The sequence below is a fragment of the Harpia harpyja genome, chromosome 9, assembly GCF_026419915.1.
Source record: "Harpia harpyja isolate bHarHar1 chromosome 9, bHarHar1 primary haplotype, whole genome shotgun sequence".
Classification (NCBI taxonomy): domain Eukaryota; kingdom Metazoa; phylum Chordata; class Aves; order Accipitriformes; family Accipitridae; genus Harpia; species Harpia harpyja.
The window spans coordinates 42,347,374-42,363,390 of NC_068948.1; the positions used below are offsets into that span (position 1 = coordinate 42,347,374).

At 36.6% G+C, this 16,017-nt stretch overlaps 2 protein-coding genes across 3 annotated transcripts in view; one reads left to right on the forward strand and one right to left on the reverse strand.

Moving 5' to 3' along the window:
* The window catches only part of RSPH14 (radial spoke head 14 homolog), a 102,975-nt gene that overhangs the window by 66,427 nt on the left and 20,531 nt on the right, over nt 1-16,017 (forward strand). The gene's annotated exons all lie outside the window — the stretch shown is intronic.
* The window catches only part of GNAZ (G protein subunit alpha z), a 73,672-nt gene that overhangs the window by 55,435 nt on the left and 2,220 nt on the right, over nt 1-16,017 (reverse strand). The window contains exon 2 of one of the 2 annotated variants that reach the window (XM_052797392.1): nt 14,633-14,767. The exons of the other annotated variant lie outside the window; for it this stretch is intronic. The gene's annotated coding sequence lies outside the window, so the exon portion shown is untranslated. The remainder of the gene's footprint in view (nt 1-14,632; nt 14,768-16,017) is intronic. 2 annotated transcript variants of the gene reach the window in all.

Below are 16,017 nucleotides of genomic sequence, written 5' to 3' on the forward strand. Positions count from 1 at the left end.
AACTTAGAGACTTTGAAAAATTTTAGTTCTAGCTAGTAGAGAAAGGTTCCATTTCAAGAAAGCACTTACTAGGCAAGGGTAATTGGACTTGCTGGTCTAGAGGCTTAGGAGAAGGGAAAAGAAAAGGGAAAGAAAGGATTTTATATTAAGGAAAATCAGAAAAAATCTGTATCCTCTAGAACACCTGTCTCTCCAGAGCCAGAAGCATAAACCAAAGTTACCAAACCTGACAACTTTCTGCCTGCAAGTATTTGTGGAAATCCCTGATATTCCCTCTATCTTTCCACATATAGGGTAACAACCTATTATTGGTGTTTTTCACCCTTTTTATTGAATCTAAGCTTCAACTTGACAGATGAGCTGTACAGATATCAATATGACCTCTTGTGATAGAATTAAGATTGTTTTGTTTGAAAAAAAATCATTTGGAAAATTTTAAGATATTTTAGAAGGATACTAAGGATTAATATTCAAATACTCAGAAGTTGTATGTACAAGTTATGACAAAACTTTTACTTCTATATCAAGGCACTGTAATCCATCCAAAACAAAGGATGGGCCAGATCTAACAGTCGAACAAGAAAACATAGCAGAGAAAGCTGTTGTCTTTTGTGGTTTATTTGTTAATGCAGTTAAAATGCATATTCTATTAGTCAGATGAGTGAGGAAAGAAGTGTCATGATTTAAGTTAGTTGAATGTTTGGCTGGACACTACTGAATTCTACTCCTCTTTGTCATGGTGGTTCTTTGTGATGTTAATTAACTCCCTTAAGCCCCTCTTTTCAAAGATTATCTCTGCTTGTGATTTTCATTTCTTAGATGCCCAATTTGAGATACTGTTTGTGATCAGGAAACACACTGAGTTTTCAAGTATTATCAGCCTCAATGGTAGCTGTGTTGTATATATTCAAATATTGAAAAAGTAATCTTTTTTCACTTGATCCATCTTGATCTCTAATTAAGAAATAGGGCCTAATCTCTACACTAACTCCCCAAGGTAGATCCACAAAATGAATTAATGTCTGTGCAACAGATTAAAAAATGAGAGTAATAGCAGTGTCAGTCAAGAAATTCATATTGATAGCACAGTCTAGCTAAAGTACATTACACATCCAGATCAGGACCACACACACAATAACCAATACAGAATAATGGAAGCTGCTGAGTAAGAAGGGGGTTCTTAAAGGAAAGTCAAATCAAGTAATTATAAACCAAAACATCACATACACGTAAGGCAGGTATGTGTGCATGTTAGGGATAGTTAAGGTTACCAAAGAAGGTATAAGGACAGTGATAAAAAAAATTAATTCAGAAATCCTCAGTCCAGGGCAGGGGATGAGAAGGGCTTTGACCAGAACTAATGCCGTACCATGAGCTCCTTATTATCACCAGCACTGACTGTTACCAGCCCAATAGAAAACTGCTGCCAGCGTACTTTCCAGAAAGATAGTTGGTAGGTTCATTAGGTTCTCATCTGCTGATTCTTACTGTGATTTTATAGAAACACTCAGATCTGTGGTGTAAAACCTGAGCTCACCTATTAGTTGCCACCTATGGATACATGGCAGAAGGAATTTTTACGAGGAAATAGTGGAGAACCCAAAGAAAATAACTTGCTGCTATTACATGTAGTCATAGACCTATCAGTGTGTAATCTAGATGTAACTGATATAGAATAGAAAAGATTTTCTGCAGTGAGATCTTATATTCATAGGTTTAAACATCATATCTTTGTCTATTGTTTGGAAAACATCCAACATACTTCAGCAGTATCGAAATACAAGTTATGCTAGTTAGTGGTGTCCTCTAGCTAAGTATATCACCCAGTCAAAATTTAGCATATAGACTTGATCCAAGTTTTAGAGAAACGTAAGGACCTATATTGAAAACAAAGTATTCTTTATAAACCGAGCATTCAACCCCTGCTTTTATAAAGATAGGTTTTGATCTTTAGTTAGTGGCATTGAAGTTTTCACCAGCTCAGCTAAGATCCAGACCACAGTAGAATACAAGAATCTACTAGTTACTTTCTTTTAACTATGCACACCCCACTTCCTGAAGTAAGTTGGAAACATAAATCCTATAAAGCATTAATACCTAAATATTTGGTAGGTATTTAAATCATGACCTGGTTTAGCAACATCCACAAACTACTGTCAAACAGTGAAAAGAAGCATCAACGCAACCATCAACTTAATACTGACTGATTCTTGAACAGAGCCAAAAATACAACAGTTCTATTCTGAGTTGCATCGCTGAAAATTCAGAGTAGTGTCAGTGCCTGCATATGGAGTTGCCTGTGCTTAATAGTGATTTAACTAAGACCAGAATCTGCCACAGCAGTCATTTTAGAGGTGACCTTTAGATTTCCATAAAAAATGAATTATTACAAGAATATTACAGTGGGTCTAACAGTGGGTGTGCAGAAAATCCTGGCTGCTAGACAAGGGCAAGGAGAAACACCACACACAGCATCTGCTTTAGGGACATACAAATATCAGACTCATTTAAAAATTTGTAATAAAACAACAAACAAAACACAGTACCCACTCAGTGTTTTGTAAGCACCTCAGGTGATGACAGTAGTGTAGGTTATGTCTTCATTAGAGTTGCTGTTTAGCTTTTATCATCAGTGTTACCATAGTTCTTATGCGGGTGACTCATGAGCTAAGACTCGCATACCACAGGGTTGCTGTTTCATGGGTCTTACAGAGCTTAAGGAGATTACTTCATTATATAAAAAAAAAACTGGTAAACATTAGGTTTGGTCATGAATATAGTGGCAAATTTCCTGTCAACTCATTCGACCTTATTGCACACAATACCTTATGAAAGCATAAGGAAATTTTGGTAGTTATCATAGCAAAAGAAAGTTAAAGAAGGATTTGAAACAGGATAACAATGTAGCCTTGTAAAAGGAAGTTTCTCTTCCTGTGCATAAAAGGTCACATAACAGAGCAAAAACATGCTTGGTTTAGACTGTTCCAGTGACAGGTATGAGCTAATCAGAGGTCAAAATCAGAATCTCTATAGTAAGAACCTGAGAGCCTGGGTGCAGATAACAGTGTCCTGAAGACAAAAAGTTTGTTTAATGTGATAAGGAAAAGCAGCCAGTGAAGATTCAAATATTGAAGCTCAAGGCCAGGCAAGAGGCAAGGAGAAGATGCTCCAGTAAATAGGAACCATGGAAACAATAGACGAGTTTTATCTGTGGTGATGGATAAGAAAGCATCTTTGAGATTGTATACAGAAATAAATCACAGTCGTTCTGCTTGTGTGTTTTAAGGGAAAGAACCAGAGGATAGGCAAAAATTAAGGCAAAGAATGAGAGACTGAAGTCACAGAAGCTAGGTAAGATTTCTAGGGTAAGCTGAAAGGGTATATAAACCAGAGGAACCGAGAAACTTCTGTATCCATGAAAAGAAAAGGGAAGGGATAGCAACAGAGGAAGGAAAGATGAACTGAGAAAAGCAGATGGGCACATCTTACTATATCACATTGGCAGAAATTGGCAGAAATCTATAGAGAAGGAAAAAGGCCAGGGAAAGGACTGACTCAGAAGCTGTAAAGATGGGTCTGCACATATGCAATGTAATTACACCTGGCGGGGGGGGGGGGGGAGGGCAGGGAGAAGAGAAGAGAATAAATCCATGGTGGAAGAAGTGGTCTGGGTCATCAGATTTCCACCAGAATGGTTTTGCTAGAGAAAAGACATTGTTGAGAGTGAATTAGGGCCGGAAGTTGGCAAGATGGGCCTTGCAAGAAGAGGTAGAGCAAAAGGTTTTGGAAGGAGGAAAGCAAAATACAGGAAACAGTTTCAGCAGAAGTAATGAACATTGAATTCACAGAAAGGCTGAGCGAGAGCATGGGAGGAGTGGACTGGCGATGTGATAATTAAAGTTGGGAACTGAGCAACAGAGAATGAGTAATGTTTCACAGAGAACAAATCAAAAGAACCTTAGTGAATGGAAAAACAGAAAAACAGACATAGGTTGAATGAGTATGCAGGAGCAGCAAGTTATCAACATGAGATAAAGTCAAAAAAGGAATATAGGAGATTCATGTGAAGAGAGAACAGCATAAGGGAGTTCAGAGACAGTAGCTCAAAGAAAACAAGAGAGGAAAGAGCACCGTAATGCAGGAAGAGCATCAAAGAGCTGGTCAAAATGGAAAAGGGGAGAGGAAAGCAGGACTGTGAAAGAAATTCAAGTAATTCTCATGATGGTCTAATCTAGGGAAGGACAAAGAAAACCTGACAAACCTGCTGAAGTTATCAGCCTCACAAGACATAAACGTGGATTAAAATGCTGTTCCTAATACAACAAGAGAAAGAAAGGAAGAAAGAGTGTGGATGTCAGCGTAAGAGGCAGGGCTATTATCAGGGATGAATTTGGTAGGTAGGGTAGAGAGCAATTTCCAGCCTTGGGCCACATATAAAATTAATCATATGAACTATATCAGAAGGTATCTACATCAGAACTGTGGGTTTCCTAGGTTCCATCTTAACAACTCAAACATTATTTTATCCACAGAAGGGGACATGGGGAATAGAAGAAGTATTAGACTGCAGCCCAGGGGGAAAAAAAAAAAAAAAAGAAAAAAAAAAAAATCCCAAGAGGCTAAACAGAATCCACAGTGTTCTCTAAAGTGTGACTCATGGGAGAGGACTTGTATGCTACCAAGCACAGATTACAGCTGCAGCCTACGCCTGGTCTCATTCTGCTTTTCTTTTGAAATTCAGAAGCTTTGACAGTCTTACAATCCTGCTGTATGCAAGAGCTTCAGCAGGTACACCTCAGACAGCTGAGGCATTGTCGTAGTTACTCTCTAATTCAAAGGACCTTTTATTTTTTTTACATAAGCTGAATATGAAGGAAGTTATCCATGTTCTGGTTTTGATATGAAATTGCTTTGGGCCGAGTCCAAAAAACAGATATACTTCTACTTCACAAAACATAACTCTGCAACCAGAAACATTTAAGTACAGCATTGTACAATGGCTAATTAGCTCCTGGTTTCAAAAGCCAAGCTAATACTTTTTTTTACAACATTTTGCCATCTAGATGAAGTTCTATACAGACCTAAAGTAAGTTTTTTCACTCACAATAAAGCAAAAAGGCCTTGGTATCCTGATGCATCAACTTCTTTAGCTACCATTTCTCCTCCACCAACACCCCCCCTCTAAAAAAGAAGAAAAAAAACACCACACAAAACAAAACAAAAAACCCACAAATTTCTGCTACCATAAAGAACCTAACATCCTTTTCAAGGTTTAGCAGCTACTAGGATTTCTTTTCAGCCTCTCCTTTCCAATTCCCTCTCTCTGGAGGGACGATCACACCTTCCTTACAGCCCAGCTGCAGTTACTGCAGTTACACACCCACCACCGCAAGCCAGAGGGATCTGAGTCGCTTTGTGCAGGCTCCTAACTAGGGATTATGAGAAGCTTGTTATGTTGAACACACATCGAACATTAAAGAACACTGGAGTGGTTAAATTCCTTTCATCAGACTTTAAAAATGTCTCTTAATAAGCAAGTTAGTTGCAGATGAACTGAGAGAAGGTGCAAGTTTAACTATCTGAAGAGACTGAAGGCCTAATTTATCTGGAGAATGCAGTTAGTGCAGCAGTGTAAGCATCTCTAGCAATATTCTCAGTGTGTTTTTCACCACTCATGCTCTGGAGAGTTTAAGTTTCTTAAATAATGTTAGGTTTTTCCTCTTATTCAAACTTGTTTTTTCTCCTGAGATCAAGGATATTTCTACTTGGCACTAAATGAGATTGCAACATGAGCTAAAGGAACTCCGCTTAAGTAGTTGTGGTGAAACGGCAGCCTATGATACGCGACACTTTGGTGTGAGAATATTCATAGTTCTTCCTCAGCAGAATAACTATCACTGTCATTGTTTAAGGGAAAAATAAGAATAAAAACACCCAAACCCTGTAAAGTGCTATGGTTGTGATCCACTTACCATAAAAGCAAGTCTTTTAGTTGACTTCAGTAGGTTTTGAAACGAGCCTGTATCTGGTTTTGAACAGGATGAAAGTAAACATAATGTGTTTAAAAACATTGCAAGGGGGATACCTAACTGCCAGCAACAGACCATTTTACAGATGAAAATTTAGTATTTAGTGCAGGATTTATACTCTTCTTATATATGAATATCTACAGCTGAAAACTTTTGTAAGCATAGATATGAAATTGAATAGTCTGACTTTCAGCTCCCCATTCTTATATGCTCTCATCATTACTGTATTACCATTAGATACTGAAGCATGACCAGTATCATTGTGTTTTAGGATTAATTTCTTCTCTATATGCACATGTTCCAAGGTGGCTTCTGTTGGTATTCACTACGTATATTTGTTCATAGGTCTAGTCAACCTTATAAGAACAGAAGCCAAATTTGACCACATAGATTTTGAGTCATACTATGACAAAACCTAGTCAGGATGGCTTCACATATTCATAGGGATATACAGATTTTGTCAGTATCATGGATTGCTTTCATATCATTCCAAGAATAGGTTTTTGTCTATAACAATAATAAAGGAGTAGGTATTGTATATTGGTTAATATTCATTACTTTAAAAATGCTTAGGTAACAAAATGAGCGGCTAAATGTAAGTCCATCTTTTGAGGAAGCTTGCATGGATTTTCAATCTAGGTATTTACAATAACATAGGAGTACCGTGATTTAGATTGGCTGGGCAAAGTTGTTATTTTTCAGCCTCAAGCAAGTTTGTAAATAGTTATTTTCCCCAAACCCAAAACATATAAATGATAGATGGATTTATTTTTGTTATTAAAGATAAACCAAAATCCAATGACGTTTTTTCCTTGATCTTTTGTTATTTTTCAGCTGTGCATTGGTAGCTATAGTACTACTACTAGTATTAGCAGTTGTAGCTCCAAATTTTATAACACATACTGACAATTCTTTTGGTGTTCTATCAACACTGCTAGTACCTTTGTGTGTATACGTGTGCACGTAGAGGGCAAGGGGGAGGTGGGTAATTATTACTCCTATTCAAGTTTGCATTGTATGTAAGGACATTTTCAGCGTTCAGATTTTTTTCCTCAATTACAATTTTTTTATTCCCTATAGTCCTGCAAACTCCCTAGCCATGCAACCACAATTTCTATATTTTCACTAAAACCTGTGACAACATTTTTACTTGTTCTTTAGACCTTAAATTCTGTCTCTCATATTGTACAAGTTCTCCTGTGCCAAGGTCAGAAAAGTTTCCCTTTTGTCCTTCTCTTCTTTAAGGTACCTAATTAGTTAGCTCATCATTTCGTGACCCTTATCATTTCATTCATTTTGTTTGAAGTAGGCTCTTGAATCAAATATTGAGAACTGATAGGTTGATTTATGATGCTACATACATGATCTGCTGCTACTGTTAATAGTAATCAGAACAAATCTTGCAGGTTTTTCTGCATGAGGCAGTCCTAATAGCTTAAGTGAGAGTTTCACAAACCAGACAAACGTATGACAATAACCACACAGTACAGGTTTAACAGCAGCATTTCAAATGGTTGCTCTTTTGTTCTTTTTACTCTCAGTGACATCTCTTCTTGCCTCAAATAGCTGTGGCACTAAATTTATCTTAAAGCTGAAAGGTGCTAATTGAGCCTTTAGTTTATTCATTATTCAGCAATGGATCCTTAGTTATTCATTTCTCATATTACCAGAAAAAATTACTTATGGTAACACTGTATCCTACTATTAAGATGGCATGTAAAGCTGAAATTTTACCACTGATAAGAAGCCACGGATTCCTAACTATTCTGCTTAGCAGTCTGCATTTCACACACACGAGCTATGCAAGAAAAAAGCTGATGACTTACCGTTATATTTCTTTTTGCTCACTAAAAATCTGCTTTTGATACTGTTGTAAAAAGAATTATGAGAAACAGGCACAGATCTGGGATAAGAAGTAATATATATGGTGGAGGTTACTCAGAATGCAGCCATACCTCAGCGGAAAGGTCATACACAAATTTCTTAGCAAGGCATATTAGGTCAAAACAGTGCAAAAGCTATGGCAGCTGTATGGATTCCAGCTTCCAAATTCACCCTAAACTCACAAAGCAGATTTACCAAGTGGGGGCCAATATCCACAATGCATAGCAGAACAATAATTTATCTTGAAAACTTTGTTAAAAGAGTATGGGAACACCTCTGAGACCACTCAGATTATACAGCTAGCAGAGGTGAGGTGGGGGGTTCTGTATTTTCAGTGATCTGTTCTCAGGTACCACTAGTTAAATATCATACCATTTCTTGCCTGATAACTACTCGTAGCCTTTCAGGATAATTGTGCTTAAAAGCATAGGTTTTGTTATGTTTTGGTTCATTTACAGCACACCTCAAGACTTTTAAATTGAGGTATTGGAGTCAGTATTGTAACTAAGAAAAGATGACACGGGTACTGCCTCCTAAGGCCATTTAAACAGTTTTTGCATCTTACTTGTTGCAAGGCTGAAAAATTCCCCCACGGGATGCATCCTAGTAATAAGAGAATAACTCATTACCTAATATCAACCTAAAAAGCTACAGACATTCCAGAAAACAAGGCACATAAAATTTCTTGCCTTACAACTCTAGGAAAATGCCTGGTAAGGTGTCTTCCCATCTCTACCAAAAGCACAAGTGAAGGCAATAGTTAAAAAGCTCACAGCTGACTTTGCTTTCAGCCCAACCCACCTTAAAGCAATTTGAATTTTGTTTCATTTTTTCCAGCTGGTAGCAATCTCATTAAGATGCAATGCCACTGACATACATACTTACTAGCAGTCTCCTTCTCCCAAGTATATTTTGCACCAAATACTTCAGGAAGAATAAAGCAGTTTGTGTCATCTCTTTGCCTGCTGAAGACTCCATGCATTAGGGAAACATCCAGTAAAAGTTTTAAGTATTTTTGCTCTTTTAGAGACACAGGGATGGCATAGAAATAGCAGAACAAGACGGTAGATTGTCATCATAATACTGATTCCATCTTCCTGACTATTCTGAGACCTTTTTTTTTCCCAGCTCTTAAGAATGAGGTACAATTTTCTTTTGTATTTCAGATTCTCGTGTCTGCCATGAAGTGGTGTAAATGGGTGGCCTGTACAAAAATAATTTTAACTGTCCTTTCCCATCTTTTATGTTGGTTGCAGGAGGGAGCTTATCCATAAGGGTGAAATTTTTAAAGGCTTTTATAAAAGTTAAAAGGAAGAGCCAAATCCTAGAACTTTTGCATGCCTGCATTATTTTCTGAAATCTTTTAATCTTGACCTTCTACTGTTTATATTCTGTTGATCTCCACTTGTCTCTGACCAATCCTAATACAAGTTGAAGAAGTCATTTGTAGTGAAAAATAGTATTTCATATGGACTGTATAACTAGATAACTCTGAAAAAATATATCATTTTAAATTACATCCTAGAAAATATGGAATCTGTAACTGATGATTCTGACAAAACAGATGCAGACACCAAGTAAACAATGAGATTGATATGCTTTTAATGTAACTCCACCAAATACAAATCTTCTTCGCAATGTAAGTAAAGACAGATAATAAACATGTCTAAGAAAAATTCCATTTGCATATCATATCTCATAGCTGAATAAGAACAGTGCTGCATAGATTGACAGCATTCCGTCTGGCCTCCTTTAAAAAAATGTTTACAACCACTTTATTATTTTCTTGAATTGACTTGTTTATGTAAGCTTTTGATGAGGTCTGTGAAAAATTCTTGATAGATAAATCTTGAAAACATAAAGTATCCAAAATCCAAAGTTACAGTCGTATACATAAGCTTTGATTAATCACAGACTACCCATATTTGGAGAAATGCAACACCAAGAATAAGATACTGTATGAAGATACCTAAATACTGTATTTTATCAAGAAAGTAATACATTCAAAATTCCCTCTGCTAATATTTTCATGTTTCATCACAAAGTAGATGAAACCAGGTTAATTTCTGGGGACTGTGCACATTCCATATATCATTTACTCTGACATGTAGAAACCAAATGCAAACATAGACAAAGCAAGTAGAAACTTTATTTTAAAAAATACTTTTTGAAATAATTAAGATATTTGCCTAGTGTTATTCTATAATATTTTGCTGCCCGTATAAGGTGGTACACTTTTAATACTATTTTTATTAGTTGTGATCAAAAGACAATGTTACCAATAATAATTTTACAGCAAGAAGAAGGAAAGGGTCTCAATTCTTTCACTCCCAAGTTATTTTCAGTGAGGAATAACAAGTCCTACCGTCAGCAGGACTTTTCAGGATTTTAATCAAATTTAGCCTTTCTTGATTCTGACAACCAAATTTATCACTTGTCTCCAGTCAGCTCATTTGGGTAATCCTAGTCAGAATAATGTAGGGAGGCATCTCTAGCCTAATAAAAACTCTTTAGCTCAGACTTACAGGCTGGGTATGGAATGGGAACTCTGTTGGTTTTCATGGACAATGACCTGTGCTTTCCCATTAATGGAAAGGAACAAGAACTCTTGCCTTTTTCAATTGGCCACTGCCCTGATAATACCAACTAAAATTACTTTTTAAACATCTAAATACAGATATTTTCTTGAGCAAGGTTTTTTCCTGTACTTGAAAGGAAGTCCTGTAGGTGATACTGGGTAATTGTTAATTCCTTGTCTATCTTATAGGTCCTTTTTTGTGGAGTACTATAAACTTCTATTTGGCCAGTCTTTTCCATTTGATTCTTATGAAAGACTGGTGGAAAGGTATAGAAGCAATGTAGATTACAGGATCATGAGAAAGTACCTTACTGTCTTTGTACTCACTTGAATTTCACTTGGCTGAAATCCTCTCAAAGTAAGATAATATTATTAGTAGAACTACTCAGAGAAGTAAGAAGGAAGGTAATTGGCCTGCTCACTGAGAAGTTCTCCCATCATTTGTTAATTAAGTCCGCAGTACTTAAGGGTACTCCCGGAGTTCCATGTGACTGTGTGCCCAACTTTCCCTTTAAAGCATACTTTTGCTATAATAGGCATCACCTTTTTCTTTCAGATCAATTGTTACAAAAATTATCATGCCTAAATGACTTCCAAATTAGGATATTGCAGTATTTTCTACTTGAGGTTCATTGCTTTCCAGTGTCAGAACATGATACTGTTCAACAACATGAATTAGTCAAAAATACAGAGAAACTTGGACACTCCTAGTCTTGATCTGAATAGGGGATCTGAAGTTTAAGATCTGAATAGGGAGAAATGGTTTTTTGTGATCCAGCCTTCATTGTAGAGCCAGGTTGGAGCTGCCTAAATCTCATCATGAATTAGAACAGTTTCCAGGTATGATCCCAAGAGGCCACAATATCACTGGTTGTTCTCGGTTTCCTTGACTGCAGAAGTGGGAAAAAAGGTAGAGTTGCTAGGCCAACAACACAACAAGGAGAGAGGCTTCTCTCATCACAGACCAGGGTAATATCCTCTGTAAACATTTAATTTTAGTTGATAACCTGCTTGCGCTGGCAGAGAACAGGACTATAACCGAACCAGTAATTCAGTTCTTTGTCTATGTGGTAGGTTATTCCTTTATCAGTGTTTTAACTTCTGTTACATAGAATTGCACTGTTCGAGCCTACAGTGTACAATCAGTCCTCTTGGGGAAAATGGAGAATTGTAACCTGCAGTGTTAAAAGTCACTGATTCCTACCTCTTGTTGATGTTGATACCTGATACTTTCATTTGTTTAGACCACTATATATTTACTTGACCTGTGAAATCAAAGAATATTGTACTGATATAATAAGATGCACTGATGTACACGTCAGCCTAAAATCTTGCCACGTTTAAAATGACAATCGCTAATCCCTTGACTTAATACATTGTTGAATTAGTAGCCAAGAATTTGTTCCTGTAGCTTAAAAAAATTAATGTCTTCAGTATTCTATTTCTTCTTGTGAGCACGCTTGCAAAAAGCAAACTTGACACACCTATGTAATCACAGTCATGAGGCAAAGTTCAGATTTACTTTTGGGAACATTCACAGCAGGAAACATAATCAGAGGACTTATGCACATCTAGTCAGGGTACAGAAACAATATGATAATAGAACAATTGTTCAAATTTGAAGTAGGCTAGCCTTAGAATTTCAAATACCAACATAAATGTCACTGAATTACAAATTAAGGTAAATTTATCTGCTCATGGACATAAATGGATTGAAAAAGAGGTTAAAAACGTGTCTCTGAAATGACTGATTAAGGTGAGATTCTACCATCACTGAGCAATACAAAATGAAAGCTCAATAGGTTCTTAGCAATTGTAAGAATATATAAATATCTGCCCGTTACAAAATGGCTTCTATTATAGCACCCTGACTCTGCCAAATGTAAAAGCCCAGGCACAGAAAGGCATCTCGAGAGAAAACCTTCCTGCCAAGACCCAGTTGCAACAAAGGTATTTTGTGGGACACTATCAACTCCGCGGCAGTACAGAGATGCTCCAGTGCAACAGCGTTTATTCTGATATATTTTAGTTTGGAATGGATTTGGTTAGCATAATATGCATTAATTTACTAATGGATTTTCATGCTTTAAATGATACAGAAAAAACTTTTATGTAGTATTGGTTTGAACCCTCTCCCATAGCATAAACACTAGGGAAGTCAACAGCTAATATCCTAGACTTTCTTTCCTCATAAGACATCCAAACTGAAAAAAAACCACTCTAATTCACATGTATGTATAAATGGATATTATATATCCAAATGAAATCCTATTTTGTTAATACATTCCAAATATTTAGATTATATGACTTGGGCTGGTAAATATCCAGAGAAGAAACTTTTTATTTAAAAAAAACCCTACATAATAACTCAAATTGTATTATTTTCAGAAGGTTGTTCCCTTAGATAATACGTAAGTATCCTTTTGAATCATATATTTCTCTTTTAAAGGAAGAAGTATAATAACCAGGTGCATACCCCATCTAAACAGCAAGCCCCCACCCCGAGCTAAACATCCAGCTGTGTTTTTGTTACTATGCCATGACACTTTCATCTGAATTGATTACAATTGTGTTTTTTCCTTCCACAGTACAACTGTGTCAACTGTATTTGTGCATCAACACTTGATATGCTGTCTAATTGTATTTGCGTTGATGTGTTTTGTGAAGATAACGGTAGTTATTTCACATTGTCTCTGTAAGGTTTGAAAACATAGAAAGCAGGCACACAAGGGTAGAAACACACTGGGAATGTATGCTAGAATACCGCCTGGAGTACTAGGAAAAACTGGATAAAACATTTGGATCACTTGTACCATTTTAGTGAATTCTTTCCTCCACAATATAATAGCATTGTTAAGGTACAGTTAGAGGAAGAAACCGGCATGCTAGCCTAGTTACTATCAAAGAAAACAGGGTTGGTAGGTAGGGAGTAGCATCTGTATTATTACTTACAAATATTTGTGGTGAACCGTGAAAATATCTTCATAATTAACTAGTTAAGATTGGTTAAACATTACAGTATAGACAGTAAGAGTGAGAGTCATCTGTCCGGATTTAGCATATGCACGTAGGTGGCTACCTCTGAGCTAGTCACTCAGCGCTTCCTTTGTAGGCAGTGGAGAGAAATAGTCATTTCCAGAGGTCCGTTCATCTCAGACAAAGAGAGTGGTCAAAAACTGGTCTGATTAATTGCATTGTAGGAATCTCTTTTTCTCTCCATCAACTATAAGAGAAGCCTTCACAACTACTCCATACGTACATGTCCCTGTTATAGGTATCTAAAAGCGATGGCAATAATTCCTCCCAACTGCCAAGTCCAGGGAATTACTATTTAATAAATGTACTGTGAAAATATCAGATTAACAAGTTGTAGTTCCTAAGAAATTATTATTTGCTTTCTGGTCATTATCATTCATGTATGTGGGCAAAATGAATACTTAGAATTGGAATTCAGTTTTTCAGATTTGCCTCTTTATGTTTTTCTATTGGCCAACATGATCACTGGTAATTTCACGGGTGATTTTTGTAACATAGAATTGTCTGGAAATCTTATCACACATGTCTTTTTGATGTGATGACTTAGCAATCCAGAGGAGAAACAGCCCTCTGGTATAAGGGGCTTAAAGAGAAAACAAGGGCAGAGGAAAATAGGATTTGGTGGGTAAAACTGTGTTCTCTGACGATACGTTGGATGTCCAATACTAAATAATAAAATGGGATTCTGGGGAGAGCTGAGTTTCTGCTGAACCATAGATAATGCTCTGAGCTACAAAAGTTAAAAAACACATGGAAAGCTGTTGCCTTCTGAAATTTTGCCATGTGTTTTGTTAGCTGTGATTTTAAATATGTTTAATAGTAACGAATGTTTGAAGTCCATGTAACATAGAAATGATGGCCCACATCAATAATCTGTTCCTTCCATCCTACTTCACCAATGCCCTTCAGTGTTAGTGAAAAGCAAGTTGAAAGAAAAGAGTATTTTCTCTGTAGCTTTCATTTCAAGGGTTAAATTCTGTCCTTGATTACACTGGCATGAAGCTAAAAGAACTTAAATTGCTAATCTGTATCAAGTCCAGATTTAATAACAGAACAAATAAAAGCTGAATTTAGCCCTTCTCTGTCTGTTGTATATTCCACATACCTTAAATTGCCAGAGGACTTTGAGAAAAGGGTCAATTTTAGTTCTTTCGGATCAGTCTAGTTTTTCCCTTTTGTGATTATTCTTTCGTCAATATGGTAGTTGAAATTTGGACTTCTTAATCACCACTCTTGGATTCTGGAAAGTTTAATAAAAATGTGAACTTTGAATATAACATACAAAGTGTAAGTCAAATTCTCCTCTCAAGCAGACCGAAGGGAATCTGTTGTAACTATTAATTGATGTGGATTTATTCTGGATACTTTGGGGATCACAAGGAACAAAACTTAGCCCTCTTTTTTAATAAAAATAGGACAATTTTTCTCACCAAGTATAAATAATACAATTGTATTTAGGTATGCCAGTATTTTCATTTTGAAGGGCTTTCGTTTAAAAGTTCTCCTAGATAAAATGAAATAGTTAATTTTTTGCGTAGTAAGCTGTTACTGCTGAAGGTGCGTAACGTCAGCCTTAACAGCATTTGTGGGAATAACACTACAATTTTCTCAGTAAAAATAATATGATTAAAATCACTGATAATTTACAAATCAGAGTTTGTGATGTAAGTAGAGTTACTGAATTTGTCATTGAGACTGTGACCTCATAAAACTGTTCAACATTGTTGTTCCTAGAGGGCATGGGAGAACCTGATCAGTGAAACTATGCATGCTCATCTTGGGCCTCGGCTCTCTCCCACTGAAATTAGTGACAAAACTTCCAGTGGCTCCTGTGAAAGCAGGACCAAAACTTTACACAGAAATAATCAGATTCAACTCTCATTTTCAGTTACATAAATCTGGACAATCTCTTCTGAAATAAAGGGAATTACTGTGATTTAACCCAAAGGAATTGGGAGTATTTGTCTTTAATTCATGGAGGGGGAGAGAGAAAAAGACATCCTTCCCTTATATTGCCTCACCACTGCATATCAACCAAGACTCTATCTGCTGTCAAAATCTTTATCTGCTTAAGCTGGAGAGGAAGAGCTGACTTCACCGTTTAAGGATTTAAGCTTTTATTGTCTACTGAATTTTCTGTTATCCTTATCCCTCTACTTATCCCCTTCCCCACCACTTAGCAGGTAGATTCCTTAAGAAGAAGGGACACATTTCTGTTTCCTGGTTCTGTCTAGGTTTCTTAAAATTTAATGTACCTTATTCCATCAGTATGTAGCCTGAACTGAGACAACCAGAACACTTTCACTTCAGTCCTTCAGAACTACCTGGCTGGTTATTTTTAGATTATCATAGTTAAATTCAAAGCCAAGGCCTGTAGCTGAAACACTGAGCTGTACTGGAGGCTTACTAAATTCAGGGTAATACCTCCAGAAGAGTGATTCAACTCTGTTCATCAGTGGTCAATGAAGTGACAAGCACATAATCCTCAGA